This window comes from Rattus norvegicus, chromosome X, assembly GCF_036323735.1.
Source record: "Rattus norvegicus strain BN/NHsdMcwi chromosome X, GRCr8, whole genome shotgun sequence".
Lineage (NCBI taxonomy): Eukaryota > Metazoa > Chordata > Mammalia > Rodentia > Muridae > Rattus > Rattus norvegicus.
In genome coordinates this window covers 150,483,256-150,506,798 of record NC_086039.1, presented here as the reverse complement: position 1 = coordinate 150,506,798, position 23,543 = coordinate 150,483,256, and the positions used below count along the sequence as shown (strand labels likewise).

Sequence of the window (23,543 nt, the reverse complement as noted above, 5' to 3'; positions counted from 1 at the left end):
ATAAGGTTAAGAAAACAAACATATTTCTTCTCTATATAAATTACGATCTTTAATTTCAAGAAGAAAGGAAATGGTTGTTTCTCATATTCAAGTCAAGATTTGATTATAGGTGAAATGCTATATGAATTTTAATTTCTCATAGAAGTGCGAGATAGGATAGGCTTATGAATAGAACAGGTTGAAGATTCTTTTTATCTGACTTTACTGAATAGATCTGAGCTTTAAAGTTAGAGCACAAGAATTACATCTCAGAATGTAAAGGAAGAGAAATTTCACCTTAGAGGTCTAAGGAAATGCTAAGCTGATAGGAGGAAAAGGAAAGCCCTTTTTGGTCTAAGATTACTTCACTTTTGTAATTCACTGATATGAGTACAAATTTCTGTTTGCTCTCAAGTTATGCCAAAGAAAGTTTTTAATACTTCTCTTCATGGGATTTGGGATGTAGTGGTATGATGGGAGAGATTTTTTATGCTAATGTCATCTTTTTTTATCTTTATTAACTTGAGTATTTCTTATTGTCATTTCGATTGTTTTTCCCCTTCCCAGTTTCCTGGACAACATCTCCCTCCCCTTATATATGGGCTTCCCCTCCCCCCATTACCACCCTTCCCCCAACAATCTCTTTCACTAGGTGTTCAGTCTTGGCAGGACCAAGGGCTTCCCCTTCCACTGGTGCTCTTACTAGGCTATTCACTGCTACCTGTGAGTTGGAGCCCAGGGTCAGTCCATGTATTAGTGTTTGGGTAGTGGCTTAGTCCCTGGAAGCTCTGGTTGGTTCGTATTGTTGTTCATGTGAGGTCTCGAGCCCCTTCAAGCTCTTCCAGTCCTTTCTCTGCTTCCTTCAACCTGGCTCCCGTTCTCAGTTCAGTGGTTTCCTGGACTATGTATTTGCTGAATTCTGGGTGTGTCTCTCAGGCGAGAACTACATCCGTTCCTGTTGGTATTCACTTCTTTGCTTCATCCATCTTATCTACTATGGTGGCTGTATATGTATGGGCCACAAGTGGGGCAGGCTCTGAATGGGTGTTCCTTCTGCTTCTGTTCTAAACTTTGCCTCCCTATTCCCTCCCACCAGTATTCTTGTTCCCCTTTTAAAGAAGGAGTGAGGTATTCGCATTTTGGTCATCCTTCTTGAGTTTCATGTGTTCTGTGCATCTAGGGTAATTCAAGCATTTGGGCTAATAGCCACTTATCAATGAGTGCATACCATGTGTGTTTTTCTGTCATTGGATTACCTCACTCAGGATGATAGTTTCCAGTTCCATCCATTTCCCTATAAAGTTCATAAAGTCATTGTTTTTGATAGCTGAGTAATATTCCATTGTGTAGATGTACCACATTTTCTGTATCCATTCCTCTGTTGAAGGGCATCTGGGTTCTTTCCAGCTTCTGGCTATTATAAATAAGGCTGCGATTAACATAGTGGAGCACGTGTCTTTTTTATATGTTGGGGCATCTTTTGGGTATATGCCCAAGAGAGGTATAGCTGGAACCTCAGGTAGTTCAGTGTCCAATTTTCTGAGGAACCTCCAGACTGATTTCCAGAATGGTTGTACCAGTGTGCAATCCCACCAGCAATGGAGGAGTGTTCCTCTTTCTCCACATGCTCGACAGCATTTGCTGTCACCTGAGTTTTTGATCTTAGCCATACTGACTGATATGAGGTGAAATCTCAGGGTTGTTTTGATTTGCATTTCCCTTAGGACTGAAGATGGTGAACATTTCATTAGGTGTTTCTCAGCCATTCTGCATTCCTCAGCTGTGAATTCTTTGTTTAGTTCTGAACCCCATTTTTTAATAGGGTTATTTGTCTCCCTACCATATATCTTCGTGAGTTCTTTGTATATTTTGGTTATAAGCCCTCTATCTGTTGTAGCATTGGTAAAGATCTTTTCCCAATCTGTTGGTTGCCGTTTTGTCCTAACCACAGTGTCCTTTGCCTTACAGAAGCTTTGCAGTTTTATGAGATCCCATTTGTCGATTCTTGATCTTAGAGCATAAGCCATTGGTGTTTTGTTCAGGAAGTTTTCTCCAGTGCCCATTTGTTTGAGATGCTTCCCACTTTTTCTTCTAGTAGTTTGAGTGTATCTGGTTTGATGTTGAGGTCCTTGATCCACTTGGACTTAAGCTTCGTACAGGGTGATAAGCATGGATCCATCTGCATTCTTCTACATGCTGACCTCCAGTTGAACCAGCACCATTTGCTGAAAATGCTATCTTTTTTCCATTGGATGGTTTTGGCTCCTTTGTCAAAAATCAAATGACCATAGGTGTGTGGGTTCATTTCTGGGTCTTCAATTCTATTCCATTGGTCTGTCTGTCTCTGTACCAATACCATGCAGTTTTTATCACTATTGCTCTGTAATACTGCTTGAGTTCAGGGATAGTGATTCCCCCTGAAGTCCTTTTATTTTTGAGGATAGCTTTAGCTATCCTAGGTTTTTTTGTTATTCCAGATGAATTTGCAAATTGTTCTGTCTAACTCTTTGAAGAATTGGATTGGTATTTTGATGGGGATTGCATTGAATCTGTAGATTGCTTTTGGTAAAATGGCCATTTTTACTATGGCAATCCTGCCAATCCATGAGCATGGGAGATCTTTCCATCTTCTGAGGTCTTCTTCAATTTCTTTCTTCAGAGTCTTGAAGTTCTTACTGTTCTTTTACATGCTTGGTTAAAGTAACACCGAGTTATTTTGTATTATTTGGGACTATTATAAAGGGTGTCATTTCCCTAATTTCTTTTTCGGCTTGTTTCTCTTTTGTGTAGAGGAGGGATACTGATTTATTTTACTTAATTTTATATACAGCCACTTTGCTGAAGGCGTTTATCATGTTTAGTAGTTCTCTGGTGGAACTTTTGCGATCACTTAAATATACTATCACATCATCTTCAAATAGTGGTACTTTCCAATCTGTATTCCCTTTATCTCCTTTTGTTGTCTGATTGCTCTGGCTAGAACTTCAAGAACTATATTGAATAAGTAGGGAGAGAATGGGCAGACTTGTCTAGTCCCTGATTTTAGTGGGATTGCTTCAAGTTTCTCTCCATTTAGTTTAATGTTAGCAACTGGTTTGCTGTATATGGCTTTTACTATGTTCAGGTATGGGCCTTGAATTCCTATTCTTTCCATGACTTTTATCATGAAGGGGTGTTGGATTTTGTCAAATGCTTTCTCAGCATCTAATGAAATGATCATGTGGTTTTGTTCTTTTAGTTTGTTTATATAATGGATCACGTTGATGGTTTTCCGTATATTAAACCATCCCTGCATCCCTGGGATGAAGCCTACTTGATCATGGTGGATGATTGTTTTGATGTGCTCTTGGAATCGGTTTGCCAGAATTTTTTTGAGTATTTTTGCGTCAGTATTCATAAGGGAAATTGGTCTGAAGTTCTCTTTCTTTGTTGGGTCTTTGGGTGGTTTAGGTATAAGTAATTGTGGCATCATATAAGGAATTCGGTAATGCTCCATCTGTTTCGATTTTGTGGAATAGTTTGGATGGTATTGGTATGAGGTCTTCTATGGAGGTCTGATAGAATTCTGGACTGAACTCATCTGGACCTGGGATCTTTTTGGATGGGAGCCTTTTAATAACTACTTTTATTTCTTTAGGAGTTTCAGAGTTGTTTAAATGGTTTATCTATTCCTGATTTAACTTTGGTACCTGGTAACTGTCTAGGAAATTGTCTATTTCCTCCAGATTTTCAAGATTTTTTTGAATATAGGCTTTTGTAGTAGGATCTGATGACTTTTTGAATTTACTCTGATTGTGTAGTTATATCTCCCTTTTCATTTCTGATTTTGTTAATTTGGACGCACTCTCTGTGTCCTCTCGTTAGTCTGGATAAGGGTTTATCTATGTTGTTTTTTTCTCAACGAACCAACTTTTGGTTCTGTTGATTCTTTGTATGGTCCTCTCTGTTTCTACTTGGTTGATTTCAGCTCTGAGTTTGATTATTTCTTGCCTTCTTCTCCTGGGTGTATTTGCTTCTTTTTGTTCTAGAGCTTTTAGGTGTGGTGTCAAGCTGCTGGTGCATGCTCTCTCCTGTTTCTTTCTGCACGCACTCAGAGCTATGACTTTTCCTCTTAGTACAGCTTTCAGTAAGTTTGTGTATGTTCTACCTTCATTTTCATTAAATTCTAAGAAGTCTTTAATTTCTTTCTTTATTTCTTCCTTGACCAGGTTATCATTGAGTAGAGCATTGTTCAACTTCCATGTATATGTGGGCGTTCTTCCCTTATTGATGTTGAAGACCAGCTTTATTCGTGGTGGTCTGATAGGATGCATGGGATTATTTCTATCTTTCTGTACCTGTTGAGGCCTGTTGTATGACTAATTATATGGTCAATTTTAGAGAAAGTACCATGAGGTGGTGCGAAGAATGTATATCCTTTTGTTTTAGAATAGAATGTTCTATAAATATCTGTTAAGTCCATTTGGTTCATGACTTCTCTTAGTCTGTCTATATCTCTGTTTAATTTCTGTTTCCATGATCTGTCCATTGATGAGAGTGGGGTGTTGAAATCTCCTACTATCATTGTGTGAGGTGCAGTGTGTGCTTTGAGCTTTAGTAAGGTTTCTTTTATGTATGTAGGTGCCCTTGTATTTGGAGCATAGGTATTTATGACTGAGAGTTCATTTTGGTGTATTTTTCCTTTGTTGAATATGAAGTGTTCTTCCTTATCTTTTTTGATGACTTTTAGTTGAAAATTGATTTTATTTGATATTAGAATGGCTACTCCAGCTTGCTTCTTCAGACCATTTGCTTGGGAATTTGTTTTCCAGCCTTTCTCTCTGGAGTAGTTTCTGTTTTTGTTTCTGAGGTGTGTTTCCTGTAGGCAGCAGAATGCAGGGTCCTCATTGCATATCCAGTTTGTTAATCTATGTCTTTTTTTTTTTGGGGGGGGGAGTTGAGACCATTGATGTTGAGAGATATTTAGGAGTAGTGATTGTTGTTTCCTGTTATATTCGTATTAGGATGTGAGATTGTGTTGTGTGCTTTTCCTTTCTTTGTTTTGTTGCCAATATGATTAGTTTTTTCTAGGGTGTAGCTTGTCTCCTTATGTTGGACTTTGCCACTCATCCTTTGTAGGGCTAGAATTGTAGAAAGATCTTGTGTAAATTTGGTTTCGTCATGGAATATCTTGGTTTTTCCATCTGTGTTAGTTGAGAGTTTTGCTGGATGCAGTAACCTGTGCTGGCATTTGTGTTCTTTTAGGGTCTGTATGACATCTGTCCACGATCTTCTGGCTTTCATAGTCTCTGGTGAGAAGTCTGCTGTGATTCTGATAGGTCTGCCTTTATATGTTACTTGACCTTTTTTTTTCCCTTACTGCTTTTAATATTCTTTCTTGGTTTTGTGCATTTGCTGTTTTGACTATTATGTGACAGGAGGAGTTTGTTTTCTGGTCCAATCTATTTGGAGTTCTGTAGGCTTCTTGTATGTTTATGGGAATCTCTTTCTTTTGTTTAGGGAAATTTTCTTCTATGATTTTGTTGAAGATATTTACTGATCTTTTAGCTCGAAATCTTCACTCTCTTCTATAACTATTATCCTTAGGTTTGATCTTCTCATTGAGTCCTGGCTGAGGTAAGACCTCCATATTAAGTATATTGTATGCAATTTCCTACTCAAATGTTAGGTACTTGTGTAACTGAGACAGTTCTTGGCTGTTTTTCCTGAGAAATTGGTATAAATTTTGTGCCTTTTGAAGACATAGTCTTTACAGGAGTGACTTGATAACCATCTGTATAGATCTTCTCTAAACTATCACATTAGTATAGTCTTAACATTAATACCTAAGATTAGCAAAGAAAATACCGACCATATGATACAAAGGTGAATAAAAGAAATGAGGCAAGTTTAAGTCTCTATTTATAGTAATTTAATGACATATAACTTTGAAAGCATGTTAATTCTAACAATCTACATACTCAAGTTAAATTCTTTCAGCATTTTGATATCAGAGTACTCTAGGAAGATTGTTGAAGTATTCAGAAGATGATAGGAGTCAGAAAAGGTAGTACAAAGTTAATTCATGAGCACTTCAACCATCCACAAAGTAAACACTGAGTAGGATTTACACTGAGAGAAATTTCTGGTAAAGGATTATGGATTAGTTAATCTATAGGACAAAGGAGGAAGTAGGTCAGACTGCACATATCCTTTTCATTGTAATAATAACCAAATTTGGCAGAAAGAAATGCTACATCTGCCTCCATTCCCTACAAAGCATGTGGTGTGCAGTGCTCTATTCAGAATGTTGTGTGGAATGTAATATGTATGTATAAGGTGTCATCTATATGAGTTGTGTTTTCAGATTCTGTTTAAGTAGGTTGGGTTTACCCTTCAAAAAACCCGACCCTCTGCTAGCCCTGATGCAGTTTTCTAACTTTCCCCTATGTCTTATCCTATGTGTTCTTTTGTATAGCTTATCTTTCCTCATTACTTATATTTACCTTGTTCTCATTTTTAGATATTTTTAGGCATAATCACATCAATCACACAAACACACACTTTTTCATCACATGCAAGGGCCAGTATATGAGACAGAACAAATGGTTTTGTCTGAGTTATGACATGAATAACTACATGGAGCACCCTATCAGTTTTTGTGCTAGGTGGCTGAAACACATTCTCTGTAGAGTGTAAAGACATGCTGAATCCATTTCATTTAACATCTGAGTGTGGCAGATTTCCAGCTCTACATCCTAGAGAAGTTTTCTCTTGTGTTATGTAGGTCTTTATTTACATGGTTATGAATTCTTTATAATTTTCACTTCAACAACTCACATAGGTTATTTAACATAAGACGAGATTAATGTTCACTCTAAGAGAAAAAAAGACCAGCTTAATCATATGTTTATCCTATAGTTTCTGAAAAAGCTCAGGTAAACAGTATGTAGCGCAGAGTACACAGTTATAAATTCAATGTAAATATCATATTTGGCACTCAACAGGACTTCTGAAAAATGATTTGGGAATTCTTGTATTCTGTCCTTTGAGAAATGGCAAGATCTGCAGGGGACATTAGAGTCAGCAGAGTCTATGTTCAGTGCTCTACTTTAGTTGGGCGGCAGCCAATGAACTGCATCTAACTGGTTTCTCTCTGTATATAAAGATGCCAAAATTACAATATATATGGTGACATGGATAGTGAGGGTTGACATACGGATAGTGAGGGTTATATATTAAAACCACTTGTGGACATGTTCTTTAGTACCAAAACTGTCCTGCCAAACATTTATTTTATCAGACATAATTTATAGTTTCTTGGTTTGGCTTGGTATTGATACAGAATTTTTTAATGTAGCTTTGGCTGGCTTGGACTCACTTTGGAGACCCAACTAGTATCAAATTCACAGAGATCTGCCTCCCTCTGTCTTCAGAGTGCTAGGCTTAAAGGTGTGTGGCAGCAGTGCTCAGTTTATTGGGCACTCTTAAGGTTACTTTCATGGATAATTCTCAATGTAGATTCATCAAATTTTGAGAAGGTGAAGGTGAAATTGTTGTTTAGCCTATAAATATATTGTAATATCAAAAATAGTAGCAAACATGTTGTTCTCTTAGTACTTATAATCATTTAGCTAAAAAGAATACAATTGATAGAATCTTCTTTAATAAAATATATGGTAAAGAATACTGAATTTGTTATTTTGCATGACTATTGATTGAATCAACTCATGGTAGTAGTAATTTTTCTTTGTCATGTATTAAAATCTAGAGGAGCTGATGGTGAATGAAGTTTTAGAAAATTTTAAAGCGGCTATTTATCTGTGTGTTATCTCGCCTATGGCCCAGCTTTAAACACGAGTCTCATATTGTGTTGCTTAGTTTTTGTGATCTCAGGGTGGTAGTGTCAGTACACTTGAAGTTTCCCTTGAATTGGTTTCTCGTTAAATAGGCAGTTTTGATGTCTCTAAGATAGACATTCTTTACTTATGATGTCCATTTTTTCCAACTCATGAGAATTAAAGAGAACATGATCATGAAGATTTAAGTTCTGGCTACAAGAAAAAGGCTAGTGAGAGCTTATACCATAAGTTTAGTAATCAGTCGTTAAGATTAATAGAGACTAGGAAAAAGAATTAAAGATGTAATGCAGTGGAGATTAGTAGCTTGGAAAAGACCTATATTCAACATGCTTTATAATTTCTGATTTGAACAATTACAGGTATTTTATTACTACATATATAGATCATCTCAAAGATGGTTGAAAAGTCATGCTCAAAGATAAAATGTTTGTGATGAGAGATGAAAAATAATGGTAGTAAAACCAGAAGTACCCTATACATGCGTTCAAAGAACTCAGAAATGTCTTCCCACATACTTGTAAATCAGATATCCATTAAGTAACTTCAGGGGTATGTTTTTATTATAAAAATCAGGCAATTAAAGAAAAACATTAGGTTACAATATAATACTTGGAAGTATGGAATTTCACCCCTTTGTCCTGTAAACATTCACCTAAGGAGAATGCAAGTTAAATTTGTTATGAGAAATACCATTGTTTAGAAACACTGGGTGGGGTGATACTTATTTTCTTTACAGTAAATATTATGAGGATATAGTTGGTATTATTTTCTGGGAATGTGACAAAGTCTCTTAAGACATGATGGACGCATTGGCAATAAAAAACAGTTCTCTATGATAATGATGACTTAAATCTATTTTTTTAATTTTATTGGATGCAGTTATTTACATTTAAAATGTTACACCATTTCCTGGTTTCCTCCCCATCCACCAACCCTTCCTCCTCCCTCCTGCAACATATTGCTACACGGGGGGTCCAACCTTGGGCTTCTCTCATTGGCACCCAGCAAGGCCATCCACTGCTACATATGTAGCTGAAGCCATGGTTCGATCCATGTATGCTCTTGCGGTAGTGGTTAGTCCCTGAGAGCTTAGTTGGTTGGCATTATTTTTCTCACCTGGTTTTGGCTCTTACTTCAGTCTCTGCTCGAAAAATTGCCTGCATATCCCTTCCAATGAATATTTTTGTTCCCGGTTTTAAGAAGGAGTGAAGCATCCCCATTTTGATCATCCTTCCTGAGCTTCCTGAGGTTCGAGAATTATGGCTTGGATATTTCGAACTTTTGGGATAATACCAACTTATCAGTTAGTGCATGCCATGTGTGTTTCTCTCACACTGTAAAACCTCACTCAGTATGATATTTTCTAGTTCAATCCATTTGCTAATGATTTCATGAAATCATTGTTTCTTATAGCTGAGTAGTATTCCCCTCTGTAGATGTGTTGTTGAAATGTGGGATGATGTCTCAGGTGAGGCAGTTACAAAAAAGAATGAGGCCTCTCATTGGATGAGAAGGAAGGATGTGCAGGAGGAAAGTCTGAAGGAAGGAGAGGACACTAGACTGGAAGAGAAAGGAAGGGAACTGAAGAGAAGGAGGAGTGTGGAGAAGCCAGGCAGAGAGACTGAATATTCCAATCTGGGCATTTACAGGCTGTCATGAATGTCCTTGACAGATGGATTTATATAAAACTTTGTATGTTTATGTGGGGAATTATATCTCACAAATTGTATCAAAGGTTACTGTGTTGTTTGTTCCCTCATGTGCATTTTTAAGGGTTAGAGAGTGTACAGCTCCTATTCAAGGCCGCCATGGAGATGCTTTGCTGAATTGCTGAGTGAGGTAACTTATGTAGCCATTATCCTGTTCCATTGCCTTCGTGGATCTATTCAGAGAGAAAAGGTAGTGTTTTACTTTTTATATTTTTACAAAACAAGTGCTGTGCCATGTTTTCTGAATCCATGCCTCTGTCAAAGGGCATCTGAGTTCTTTCTAGCTCCTGCCTCTTATAAATAAGGCTGCAATGAACATAGTGGAGCAATTACCTATGATTTCTTGAAGTCATGGTTTTTTACAGCTGAATAGTACTCCACAGTGTAGATGTGCTGTAGAAATGTGGGATGATGTCACTGGTGAGGCAGGTACAAGATAGAATGAGGCCTCTCATTGGAGGAGAAGGAAGGATGTGTGGGAGGAATGTCTGAAGGAAGGGGAGGAGACTGGAAGGGAAGGGAACGGAAGAGAAGGAGGAGTGTGGAGAAGCCACATGGCGAGAACACTGAAGGTGACCTTAGGATTCCACTCTCTGCTTTTACAGGTTGTTATGAATGTTCCTGGGGATGGATGACTAGAGGGCCTTTACGTTTGGGTAGGAAATAATATCGTATACATTGAATCAAAGGTTACTGTGTTCTGTATTCGCTCATGTGCATTTTTAAAGGTAAGAGAGTTTGCTGCTACTATACTAGGCCGCCATGAAGAAGCTTTGCTAAATGAGGTCAGATATCTAGCAGTCAACTTGTAGCATTTCCTTACTGGATTTAGTCGGAGAGAAAAGGTAGCATTTTGTTTTTTTATATTTTTGCAATACCAGAGCTACTACCACATGTTGAGTATCCATTCCTCTGTGGATGGTCTTCTGGGTTCTTTCTAGCTCTTGCCCGTTATAAATAAGGCCACAATGAACAGAGTGGAGCAATTACCTATGATTTCTTGAAGTCATGATTTTTTAGGGCTGAATAGTACTCCACAGTGTAGATATGTTGCAGAAATGTGGGATGATGTCTCAGATGAGGCAGGTACAAGATAGAATTAGGCTTGACTTTGTATGAGAAGAAAGGATGTGCTGGAGAAAAGTTTGAGGGACGGGGAGGAGACTGGAATGGAAGGAAAAGGAAGAGAGGGAGGAATGTAGAGAAGCCATGCCGAGAGAACACTGAAGGTGACTTAGGATTCCACTCTCTGCTTTTACAGGTTGTCATGAATGCTCTTGAGGGACGGGTTTGTGTAGTGCTTTTTTATTTTTAGTTTGGGAATTATATCTCATAAATTGTATCAATGGTTATTTTGCTGTGTGTTCCCTCACCTGCATTTTTCAGTGTTAGGCACTGTGGGGCTGCAATTCTGGGCCGCCCTGCAGAGGCTTTGCTCAATGAGGTAAAAGATGTCGCAGTTATCTTGGGACATTCCCTTGCTGGATTCAGTTTGAGAGAAAAGGTAGCATTTTGTTTTTTATATTTTTACAATACCAGAGTTACTACCACATGTTGAGTATCCATTCCTCTGTGGATGGTCTTCTGGGTTCTTTCTAGATCTTGCCCGTTATAAATAAGGCTGCTATGCATATAGTGGAGCAATTACCTATGATTTCTTGAAGACATGTTTTTTAGGGCTGAATAGTACTCCACAGTGTGGATATGCTGTAGAAATGTGGGATGATGTCACTGGTGAGGCAGGTACAAGATAGAATGAGGCCTCTCATTGGAGGAGAAGGAAGGATGTGTGGGAGGAATGTCTGAAGGAAGGGGAGGAGACTGGAAGGGAAGGGAAAGGAAGGGAACGGAAGAGAAGGAGGAGTGTGGAGAAGCCACATGGCGAGAACACTGAAGGTGACCTTAGGATTCCACTCTCTGCTTTTACAGGTTGTTATGAATGTTCCTGGGAATTGATGACTAGAGGGCCTTTGCCTTTGGGTGGGAAATTATATCCTATAAATTGAATGAAAGGTTATTGTGTTCTGTGTTCGCTCATGTGCATTTTTAAAGGTAAGAGAGTTTGCTTCTACTATTCTTGGCCGCCATGGAGAAGGTTTGCTAAATGAGGTCAGATATCTAGCAGTCATTCATCTTGTAGCATTTCCTTGCTGGATTTAGTCGGAGAAAAAAGGTAGCATTTTGTTTTTTATATTTTTACAGTACCAGAGCTACTACCACATGTTGAGTATCCATTCCTCTGTGGATGGTCTTCTGGGTTCTTTCTAGCTCTTGCCCATTATAAATAAGGCTGCTATGCACATAGAGAGCAATTATGTATGATTTTTTGAAGTCATGGTTTTTTATAGCTGAGTAGTATTCCACAGTGTAGATGTGCTGTAGAAATATGGGATGATGTCTCAGGTGAGGCCGGTACAAGATAGAATGAGGCCTCTCAATAGAGGAGAAGGAAGGATGTGCAGGAGGAAAGTCTGAAGGAAGGGGACAGAAGAGAAGGAGGAGTGTGGATAAGCCAGGCTGAGAGAAAAGTGAGGCTCCCATGGATATTCCAATCTGGGCATTTACAGGCTGTCATGAATGTCCTTGACAGATCGATTTGTATAGGGCTTTGTATGTTTATGTGGGGAATTATATCTCATAAATTGTATCAAAGGTTATTGTATTGTGTGTTCCCTCATGTGCATTTTTTAAGGGTTAGAGAGTGTACAGCTCCTATTCAAGGCCGCCATGGAGACGCTTTGCTGAATTGTTGAGTGAGGTAACTTATGTAGCCATTATCCTGTTCCATTGCCTTCGTGGATCTATTCAGAGAGAAAAAAGTAGTGTTTTTATATTTTTACAAAACCAGGAATTGTGCCACATTTTCTGTATCCAGGCCTCTGTCAAAGTGCATCTGGGTTCTTTCCAGGACCTGCAGTTTATAAATAAGGCTGCAATGAACATAGTGGAGCAATTACCTATGATTTCTTGAAGTCATGGTTTTTTACAGCTGAATAGTACTCCACAGTGAAGATGTGCTGCAGAAATGTGGGATGATGTCACTGGTGAGGCAGGTACAAGATAGAATGAGGCCTCTCATTGGAGGAGAAGGAAGGATGTGTGGGAGGAATGTCTGAAGGAAGGGGAGGAGACTGGAAGGGAAGGGAAAGGAAGAGAAGGAGGAGTGTGGAGAAGCCACATGGCGAGAACACTGAAGGTGACCTTAGGATTCCACTCTCTGCTTTTACAGGTTGTTATGAATGTTCCTGGGAATTGATGACTAGAGGGCCTTTGCGTTTGGGTGGGAAATTATATCCTATAAATTGAATGAAAGGTTATTGTGTTCTGTGTTCGCTCATGTGCATTTTTAAAGGTAAGAGAGTTTGCTTCTACTATTCTTGGCCGCCATGGAGAAGGTTTGCTAAATGAGGTCAGATATCTAGCAGTCATTCATCTTGTAGCATTTCCTTGCAGGATTTAGTCGGAGAGAAAAGGTAGCATTTTGTTTTTTATATTTTTACAATACCAGAGCTACTACCACATGTTGAGTATCCATTAATCTGTGGATGGGCGTCCGGGTTCTTTCCAGCTCCTGCCCGTTATAAATAAGGCTGCGATGAACATAGTGGATCAGTTACCTATGATTTCTTAAATTCATGGTTTTTTAGAGCTGAATAGTATTCCACTGTATAGATGTCTTTTTGAAATGTGGGATGATGTATCTGGGGAGGCAGGTACAAGATAAAATGAGTTCTCTCATTGGACAAGAAGGAAGGAAGTGCAGGAGGAAAGTCTGAAGGAAGGGGACAGAAGATAAGGAGGAGTGTGTAGAAGCCAGGCTGAGAGAAAAGTGAAGCTGACATGGATATTCCAATTTGGGCATTTACAGGTTGTCATGAATGTCCTTGAGTGATGGATTTGTATAGGGCTTTGTATGTTTATGTGGGGAATTATATCTCATAAATTGTATCAAAGGTTATTGTATTGTGTGTTCCCTCATGTGCATTTTTAAGGGTTAGAGAGTGTACAGCTCCTATTCAAGGCCGCCATGTTGACGCTTTGCTGAATTGCTGAATGAGGTAACTTACTTAGCTGCTATGCTGTTCCATTGCCTTCCTGGATCTATTCGGAGAGAGAAGGTAGAGTTTTGCTTTTTATATTTTTACAGAGCCAGAGGTGTATCACATTTGCTGTATCCATGCCTCTGTGAAAGGGCATCTGAGTTCTTCCCAGCTCCTGCCCATTATAAATAAGGCCACAATGAACATAGTGGAACAATTACCTATGATTTCTTCAAGTCACGGTTTTTTGCAGCTGAATAGTACTCCACAGTGTAGATGTGCTGTAGAAATGTGGGATTATGTCACTGGTGAGGCAGGTACAAGATAGAATGAGGCCTCTCATTGGAGGAGAAGGAAGGATGTGTGGGAGGAATGTCTGAAGGAAGGGGAGGAGACTGTTAGAATGTTCCTGGGAATTGATGACTAGAGGGCCTTTGGGTTTGGGTGGGAAATTATATCCTATAAATTGAATCAAAGTTTATTGTGTTCTGTGTTCGCTCATGTGCATTTATAAGGTAAGAGAGTTTGCTGCTACTATTCTTGGCCGCCATGGAGAAGGTTTGCTAAATGAGGTCAGATATCTAGCAGTCATTCATCTTGTAGCATTTCCTTACTGGATTTAATCGGAGAGAAAAGGTAGCATTTTGTTTTTTATATTTTTACAGTACCAGAGCTACTACCACATGTTGAGTATCCATTCCTCTGTGGATGGTCTTCTGGGTTCTTTCCAGCTCCTGCCCGTTATAAATAAGGCTGCGACGGACATAGTGGAGCAGTTACCTATGTTTTCTTGAAGTCATGGTTTTTTTAGAGCTGAGTAGTATTCCACTGTATAGATGTCTTGTTAAAATGCGGGATGATGTCACTGGTGAGGCAGGTACAAGATAGAATGACGCCTCACATTGGAGAAGACGGAAAAATGTGCAGGAGGATAGTCTGAAGGAAGGTGAGGGGACTGGAAAGGAAGGGAACTGAAGGGAACAGAAGAGAAGGAGGAGTGCAGAGAAGCCACATGGCGAGAACACTGAAGGTGACTTAGGATTCCACTCTCTGCTTTTACAGGTTGTCATGAATGCTCTTGAGGGACGGGTTTGTGTAGTGCTTTTTTATTTTTAGTTTGGGAATTATATCTCATAAATTGTATCAATGGTTATTTTGCTGTGTGTTTCCTCACCTGCATTTTTCAGTGTTAGGCACTGTGGGGCTGCAATTCTGGGCCGCCCTGCAGAGGCTTTGCTCAATGAGGTAAAAGATGTCGCAGTTATCTTGGGACATTCCCTTGCTGGATTCAGTCTGAGAGAAAAGGTAGCATTTTGTTTTTTATATTTTTCAAAACCAGAGCTACTACCACATGTTGAGTATCCATTCCTCTGTGGATGGACGTCTGGGTTCTTTCCAGCTCCTGCCCATTATAAATAAGGCTGCTATGCATATAGTGGAGCAATTGCCTATGATTTCATGAAGTCATTGCTTTTTATAGCTGAATAGTATTCCACAGTGTAGATGTATTGTAGAAATGTGGGATGATTTCACAGGTTCGGCTGTTACTAGAAAGAATGAGGCATTTCATTGGAAGAGAAAGAAGGATGTGCAGGGGGAAAGTTTGAGGGAATGGTAAGAGACTGGAAGGGAAGGGAATGTAAGAGAGGGAGGTGTCTGGAAAAGCCATATTGAGAGAACTCTGAATGTGACCTTAGGATTCCACTCTGCTTTTACAGGTTGTTATCAATAGTCCTGAGGGATGGATGACAATAGGGTTTTGTACGTTTAGGTGGGGAATTATATCCCATAAATTGTATCAAAGGTTATTGTTTTGTGTGTTCCCTCATGTACATTTTTAAAAGTAAGAGAGTGTGGGGCCACTATTGTAGGCCGCCATGGATAGCTTTCCTGAATCAGGTCACCTATGTAGCAGTTATCTTGTTGTATTGCCTTGCTTGGATCTATTCTGAGATAAAAGGTTGCATTTTGTTTTTTATATTATTCTAAAACCGTAGATGTACCACATTTTCTGTATCCTTTCCTCTGTTGAAGGGCATCTGGATTCCTTCTATCTTCTGCCTATATCATAAATAAGGCTTCTGTGAACATATTGGAGCCCTTGCCTTTGTTATATATTTGAGCATCTTTTCGCTATATGCCCAAGAGTGGTATGGCTGGGTACTGGTGTAGTGCAATGTCCTGTTTTCTGAGGAAACTCCATACTGTTTTCTAGTGTTGTTGTTCCAGATTGCAATCCTGTCAACAATGGAGTAGTGTTCCTTTCTCCAGCTCCTTGCCTGCATTTGTTGTCCCCTGAGTTTTTGACCTTAGCCATTCTGAATGATGTGAGGTGGAATCTCAGGGTTGTGTATGTTGCATTTCCCTGATGACTAAGGATTTTGAGGTTTTCTTTAGCTACATTTCAGCTATTTGATATTCTTACTCAGGTAAGAAATATTTTTTTAGCTCTGCATCCCATTTTTAATAGGTTTGTTTGGCTTCATGAGTTCTTTGTATATTGGATATAAGCCCTTTTATCAAATTTAGGATTGGCAAAGATCTTTCCTCAATGTGTTGTTTGCTTATCCTAAAGACAGTGTCATGTGCCTTACAGAATCTTTTGAGTTTTATGATGTCCTGTTTGTCCATTCTTGATCTTAGAGCATAAGCCATTGAAATTTTGTTCAGGAAATTTCCCCCAGTGTCCTTGTGTTCCAGAGTCTTCCCCATTTTTCTTCTGTTTGCTTGAGTGTATCTGGTTTGATGTGGGTGTCCTTGATCCACTTTGACTTAAGCTTTATACATGGTGAGAAGAGTGTATCAGTTTGCATTCTTCTACATCCTTGACCTCCAGTAGAACCAGCAGCAGTTGTTGAAAATGCTATCCTTTTTTCACTGGATGGTTTTAGCTACTTTGTCAAAGATCATGTGACCATAGGTGCCTGGGTTCATTTCTGGGTCATCACTTCTATTCCACAGATCACCCTGCCTGTTTCTGTAACAATAACATACAGTTTTTATGACTATTGCTCTGTTACACATTTTGAGGTCTGTAATGGTGATTCCCCCATAAGTTCTTTTTTTGTTGAGGATAATTTTCACTATCCTGTTTTTTTCAATATTGCAAATAAATTGGCAAATTGCTTTTCTTATTTTTTGAAAAATTGTGTTGTGATTTTGATGGGGATTGCATTGAATCTGTAGATTGCTTTTGACAAAATGGCCATTTTTACTGTATTAATCCTGCCAATCCCTGAGCATGCTAGGTCTTTTCATCTTTTTAGATCTTCATTTTCTTTCTTCAAATAATTCAAATTTTTATCACATAGAAATTTTACTTCTTTGGTTAGAGTCACATGAGGTTTTGTTTTGTTTTTTTTTTGTTTTTTTTTGTTTTTTTGTTTTTTTTTCATTTCGGACTGTTATGGAGGGCGTCATTTCCCTAATTTCTTTCTCAGCCTGTTTATCCTTTCAGTAGAGGAAGGCTACTGATTTGTTTCAGATAATTTTTTACCAAGACACTTTGCTGAAGTTGTTTATCAGGATTAGTTATTTCTCTGGAACTTTAGTAATCAGTTAAGTATGCTATCCTATCATCTGCAAATAGTGATATGTTGACTTCTTCCCTTCCAATTCTATCCCTTTGACCTTTCAATGTCTGATTTCTCTGACTAGGACTTCGAGTACTAAATTGAATAAGTAGGGAGAGTGTGGGCAGCCTTATTATCCCTGATTTTAGTGGGATTGCTTCAAGTTTCTCTCCATTTAGTTTAATGTTGGCTACTGGATTACTGTACATTGCTTTTACTATTTTTAGGAGAAAGTATAATAGAGGGTAAAGATTCCTAAAATCCACACTGTATACTAGACTATACTCTTGATTTGTTTCAGTCTTATAAAAACATGAAAAGCAACTTATTATGTAAAATAAGGATCATCATGCACTTAAATTGATGATTTCTCCGGGGGTAAATAGTAGTATATATGCAGTTACTATCGAAAAGCCACCCGAAGTTGAGTGTTTGCCTGTATTTGTGTAGGTTAAATTAACCCAGTGACTATTTACTTAAGATTATATGTATAATTCTATCTTTTACCCTGGAACATTAAACATTAGTACAGAGAATAGTGATAAAATTATCAAGAGTGATGTATTTGCTAGAGTAATACCAACTTGGAAATTCTGTGGTATTGATTCAAATTCTCTCTTTCTCTGTATGCAGCCCAGTTTAGGTCTCTGTGTTTTTCCATCCTCTGTAAGAGGAAACTTTGATGGTGGCTGAGCAAAACACTTACAGAGGGAAACTACTATAGAGGGAAACATCATTTGGGGTCATTTAATTAATTGCTTTGTTCTTTTAGGAGAAAAATAGTGTTTGGTTTTCCTTCCTAGGCTCATGGCCCAGAGCCTTGATACCCTGATTAATGTTAGACATGAATTCATCTTATTCAGCAGGCCTTAAACCCATTGAGAGAGTAATTGTTTACTGGCATAGCGTTTTTGCTACTATGGAGCAGAACATGGCTTGTAGTTGGGTTGATGGTTACAGTTTTTCTTCTAGTATCATAAAGAGTAACTTCCAGTATCTTGAATGTTAGTCAGTAGGGATAAAGGTTGTACAGGTACCAGTTTGACTTCCTTGTTCAACAGTGTGGCCTTACCAACAGGTTTTACAACTTACAAGCCTTTTCCATAGCCTAAGTTGTTTGGAGTTATCCATTTGGCCAGTGACCCAACTAGATATAAACAATTCCTGGCACGGCATATTTCACTTGGTGGTGAATGCTATATAGATAGTTATGAGAATTGTTTCCTTCAGTATTTATTGACTCCATTAGATTTTTTCCGTGTTGTGTATATATATATATATTTTAAGAAACATATACAGTCACGAGCTACCATATGACACTTTAATTGGCCCTTAATGATTATGGATTGGAAAGTTAAGAAAGTTAAGAAGACTATTAGAATCTAATGTATGAACATTTCATCAAAGGGCTTGGATGCAGTGCCCTATTTAGAACGGTGCTGGTGTGATGAATGAAGTTTGATCAGTGCCTTTCTGAGTAGAGTAAGGCTTACCACATTCTACATTTAATATGATTTCTAGTGAAGTGCCTTCTGTATAATCATAGATGAGCTAAATATTTCTTGTATTTTCTAAAACCATACAAATATTAAATATCATATTCAATTTTGGATGTGCGTTTTCGTAGGTTGTCCTTATTCTTCATCTCCGTACCTCCCTACTACTAATCCTATTATCTTGTAACCTACAATCTTGAATCTGTTTTCTTCTTTTATATCTTTTGGTTTCTTTTTCTTTTCCTTATTCTTTTGATGGTGGTACACAAAACATTTTTATTGCATTTTTGGTTGACTTAACCTACTTAACAGGAAAGAAAGCATCTTTGTTATTGTAAAGCTGGTCATGTTTTTAATGACTGGAAAGGTTACAAAACTAGGAGAGAACCTACTATTATTGCGTGTAATTTCGTTTTAAAAATATTTTTTATTTAGATTTGATGGCAGGGAAGCATTAGCTTCTTCCCAAGGGGACCCTTTTGCCAACAACTTGTTTAGATAGTACACAGTGTTTCTGGAAGTATCATGTATATGAGCATGGTGCAGTATCATCAAATTCACTAGAGATTTTTTAACCTGATCCCTGAATTAAGTAACTCCACAGTAATTGTAACTATGGAAATAACCCAGAATAAAATCAAGAGTAATGAACAAGGGAGATAAATAAAGGATACTTTAGTTGCCATTATGGTTTAGGAGTAAGAGCAAAGAAGAGGGAATGTGGAAAAATGAATATATTTAGAATACTGTGAATACTCCTTTAATTGGTTAACTTGCAACCATGTGGACTACATGAGTAATAGATGACAGATAATTTCAACTGCCCATTTAGTGTATAGATACAATAAACCTAGTGAACATAAAGTCTTAGTAAGTCGTTTCAGAAAAACAAAGTATATCCTAATCATTCCTGCAGTTGTGCATATAAACAGAGACTACAACAAAGGATCTATAGAGATATATATTAAAAGCCAATGTGGTCGAAAGCCCATTGGACTTAACAGTTAAATAATTTTGGGTTGCAAGTATGCTGGATTTAGAGATCTGATGAAATATTTGGGCAATTATAGAAGCTGATGAAGCTTAAATTCTCTATAACCATGCTATGTGCACTTCTTTACGCTCATAACTATGAGTTAATTTTCCTCTTAACTAAGTCCTATCTGGTAGAGTACTGATCCGTAGGCATGCTGCTTATGATGTGACCTGTATGTTGATAGTGATATTCAGGTATGGTATGATCTGAACAGTATGGTTGCAGGAGAACATGGCTTGGTCCTTTGAATCTACATATCCTTCAAAGGTATGCTATAAATGTGGACAACTTTAAATTCTATCTTTAAAACATATACGTATGTAATGAATTTGAAAGAGAAGAAGGTACTTGGGAGAGCTTTTCTCAAAATGAAAAACAAGACTAAAGAAACATCAATGTAATTCATAAATGCAAATCTGCCTAAGGCTTGTTGTCTTTGCCAGTCAGGCTTTAAAAGAGAATGCAAGTAGATGTGATTTTAGTAAAACTGATAATGAAACAATTAGATGACTATTTTCATCAAGAAATACATCAAAAAGGGGGTATGATTTTTTTATTGGGATAATTCGTTTTATTTTGAATATTGAAAATGATGGAGGGAGTGTGATGGGACTTCCTCATTAATGTAATAGTGTGCTATGCCCTGCTTGTACTTATTCTGGTGACATGAGGTATCTGTGACTAGGGTAGTATGAGTAGAGTAAAGTTCACCAAATTCTTCATTTGATCAGTCTGGATGATGAGTATGGTGGCTTCTCCTTAATTTAGATGTTCTATGGTTACTTCTGTAACTTAGGCTTCCTTTGGATGATTTCAGTTGTTCATTTGCCATCTCACAAATAGCTAGAAGTCAGAGAATTGAACACAGTTATTAAAATGTTTTATAATAGATAAATATTTAATGTGATCTCATTATGCTTTGACAATTATAGAAGCAAACAGAAACTTGACTATAAAATTCAGGTGGAAAAAATGCAAGATGGAAGACATCATACCAGAGTTGTATGATTGTGATTTGTTAATTTTGTTCCTATGCTGTTCTTTAGCCATCTGGTTGTCCTGGTTTTCAGTGCATGATCCTGATGACAGCAGGACTCTTTAGGAAGGTAAGAAGTGCTGTGGTCCAAGACCAGGATAGTCAGGGGTAGTATGCAGCTCACCTAAGGCATACCTGAGTGGTGAGGGATTGGTGGGACACAGTTCCATTCTGATTGTTGCTGCCCACCCTCTTCAAGGATTACCCAAGGAAGTGGATGCTTTGTGGTCCTTTAAGTGTCCCCAGGAAAGCAGGGTGAACACAGAGCCAGACATTGGTAGTCAAGGCACTCTGAAACTCACCTATGTTTGTTGTGCCTCTGGAGGACCAGGCTACTACACCTCTTACTAAGGGTTTTTCCTACCAAGTTTTCTGTACTTACATGCTTTTCACATGAAGTACATATGACCAGAGAGCTGTTCTAGATAGAGAAACACACTGTCCAATATTTCTTGTAGCACACACCTCACCATTTTTTATAGGTACAAACACAGTGGAATTGCCACTTAAACAAGAATGCACCCTTAACAACAGATGTATTTAAGACACATATTGAAGCTGTGTGTGTGTGTGTGTGTGTGTGTGTGTGTGTGTGTGTGTGTGTGTGTGTGTGTGTGAATCTTCTTGTGTCTCTTTTATGGAACTAATGTGTATATATGCATGTCTGTGTATCCCATTGTGTTCATATATAGGTTAGAGGTCAACTTGCTAGAATCAGTTCTAGATCTCCTTCCACTTGAAGGTTTCTTGGGTTTAAACTTGGTCATCGGGCTTGGTGTTAAGTACCTTTACTCTCGAATCACCCTGCTGGCCCTCGTGCAGTTTTAATGCTGGGATGATAAGTAAATGTATGATGCTCATTTTCCATAAAATTAATATCAAATATGCTGTGTGTAAAGCATTACTTAGATTAATACCACTCAGCTAAATAAATAACTATGGCACATGTCTGAGTCAAGTTCTCAGTTTCATGTGACAGTGATGATGATATATATGCACTTACCAATGACAGAACTTCTCTGATCTTTTAATAAATGTATGATTTAGGGGTTGGGGATTTAGCTCAGTGGTAGAGCGATTGCTTAGGAAGCGCAAGGCCCTGGGTTCGGTTCCCAGCTCCGAAAAAAAGAACCAAAAAAATAAATAAATAAATGTATGATTTAATGAATGTATGATTCCTTGCAGTATCCCATTTTATGAATAATTACAGATAAAATAACACAAATTTGGAGAATAATTTTCTGCTCATAGAAAAATGCATTTGTATTTTGTAATCATTAAGAACATATTATAGCAGGTATAGTTATTAGGATAAGGATAGTCTGAGTATGGTACCACATGACTATTATTCCAGTTATTTGGGACCATCAAATGTAACAGTTTCAAGACCAGCTTTGGCTATAAAGCAAGTTTAAAGTTTTATATATATATATATATATATATATATATATCAGAGGCCTACTGGGTCTGGACTTAGAGAAGATGCACCTAGCCCTCAAGAAACGTGGACCCTAACTGGTGGAATGTCAGGGTGGGGACATCCTCATGGAGATGGGGGGAAAGGAATATGGAATGTGGCGCAGTTAGAGAGTGGACCAGGAGAGGGACAAAATGCGAACTTAAAAAAACTTAAACAGTTTTTAAAAAAGAAAGTTCAAAGGTATTCTTGCAAAAGTATGGAAACCTTATAACTGAAAATGTGAATATAGCTAGATGTGTTCAGATGGATGGGTGGAGTACTTGCCATTGTGTTAGTGAATTAAGGAGATAACCTTTAGGACAATGCATTTTACTCCACATATTGTATTAATTTAAAAAATAATGATTGTAATGAAATAGAAGTCAGCTAAATTTTTTAAGAAATCGAAGAGAAATGCAAGTTACCATCTAAGGTCATTGAGTAAATTATGTCACTCTAGAATTCTCATGCATTTTCAAACTGTGATGAACGTTTAATGGATAAAGAGGACTTGGATGCCAGACTGTTGTGTGCCGTGCTGTACTCAGATTAGTGTCACTCCAGGACATAAATATGTATGGCGCTCCTCTGAGTAGAATAAGGCTCACTCTGTTCCCAATTTGATACACCTCGGTGATAATGGTGCTATATGTACAGCCAACCTTGACAACCTTCTATGGTCATTTTGTACACTACTGCATACAGGGATATATGGTTCTTTGTTGTGGTCTCTGTTTAATCTTTATCACATGTACAGTTGCATGTAAAAAGTCATAAAGACTTTCTTAGTGATATGAAAATAAACAAAAGAACCCATCCATCTTGTGTTTATATAGTTCATTGAACAGACAGAATATCAAAGCACCAAAATTGAGCTACAAAGTGATGTATAGGCTAGTCAGGATGCCATGGGTATTGAATCCCAAGTTCCTGGGACACCATAACAAGAGAACATAGTCTACAAGGTAAGTTTAAAGATATGATTAACAATGCATATAGAACATTTCAAAATTAAGCATTAGCACATTCACATTCAAGTTGTTCTAAGATTTGGGTGATTGGATGTAACAGATTCTCTAAACAAAATAATCAAGTATATTAGGGTTTATTGATACTTCAATGGCAGTACTATTTATAATTATTATAGGTTTGAATAATACTTTCTTAGTTACACATTGAAAGAAGTATTCTAGTAGCTCTCACTATTTTTATTTTATGTATTGTAAGTGTTTTAACTAAATATCTATTATGTAAGATACACGCAGGCTGCTGTACATGGAGGAGAGTAAAGGATATCAGATTCCCTGGAACTGAAATACTGGATGATTATAAGCCAAGATATGACTGAAATAAATTCCAGTCTCCTGCAAGAGCA

General features: G+C 37.8%; 1 long non-coding RNA gene and 2 other non-coding genes across 6 annotated transcripts in view; all 3 read left to right on the top strand.

Annotated features, from left to right (window-relative positions):
* The window catches only part of LOC108349259 (uncharacterized), a 75,470-nt gene that overhangs the window by 35,562 nt on the left and 16,365 nt on the right, over positions 1-23,543 (top strand). For 3 of the 4 annotated variants that reach the window (XR_010061302.1, XR_010061301.1, XR_001842825.3), the window contains one exon: positions 1-23,543. This exon is cut by the window's left edge. This is a non-coding gene — a long non-coding RNA (uncharacterized LOC108349259). The other variant, XR_005498163.2, reaches the window with a different exon arrangement.
* Positions 18,557-18,633, top strand: Mir465 (microRNA 465). Its single transcript, NR_032762.1, has one exon. It is a non-coding gene; the product is annotated as a microRNA 465 (primary transcript).
* On the top strand, positions 20,305-20,385 carry Mir3580 (microRNA 3580). Its single transcript, NR_037373.1, has one exon. It is a non-coding gene; the product is annotated as a microRNA 3580 (primary transcript).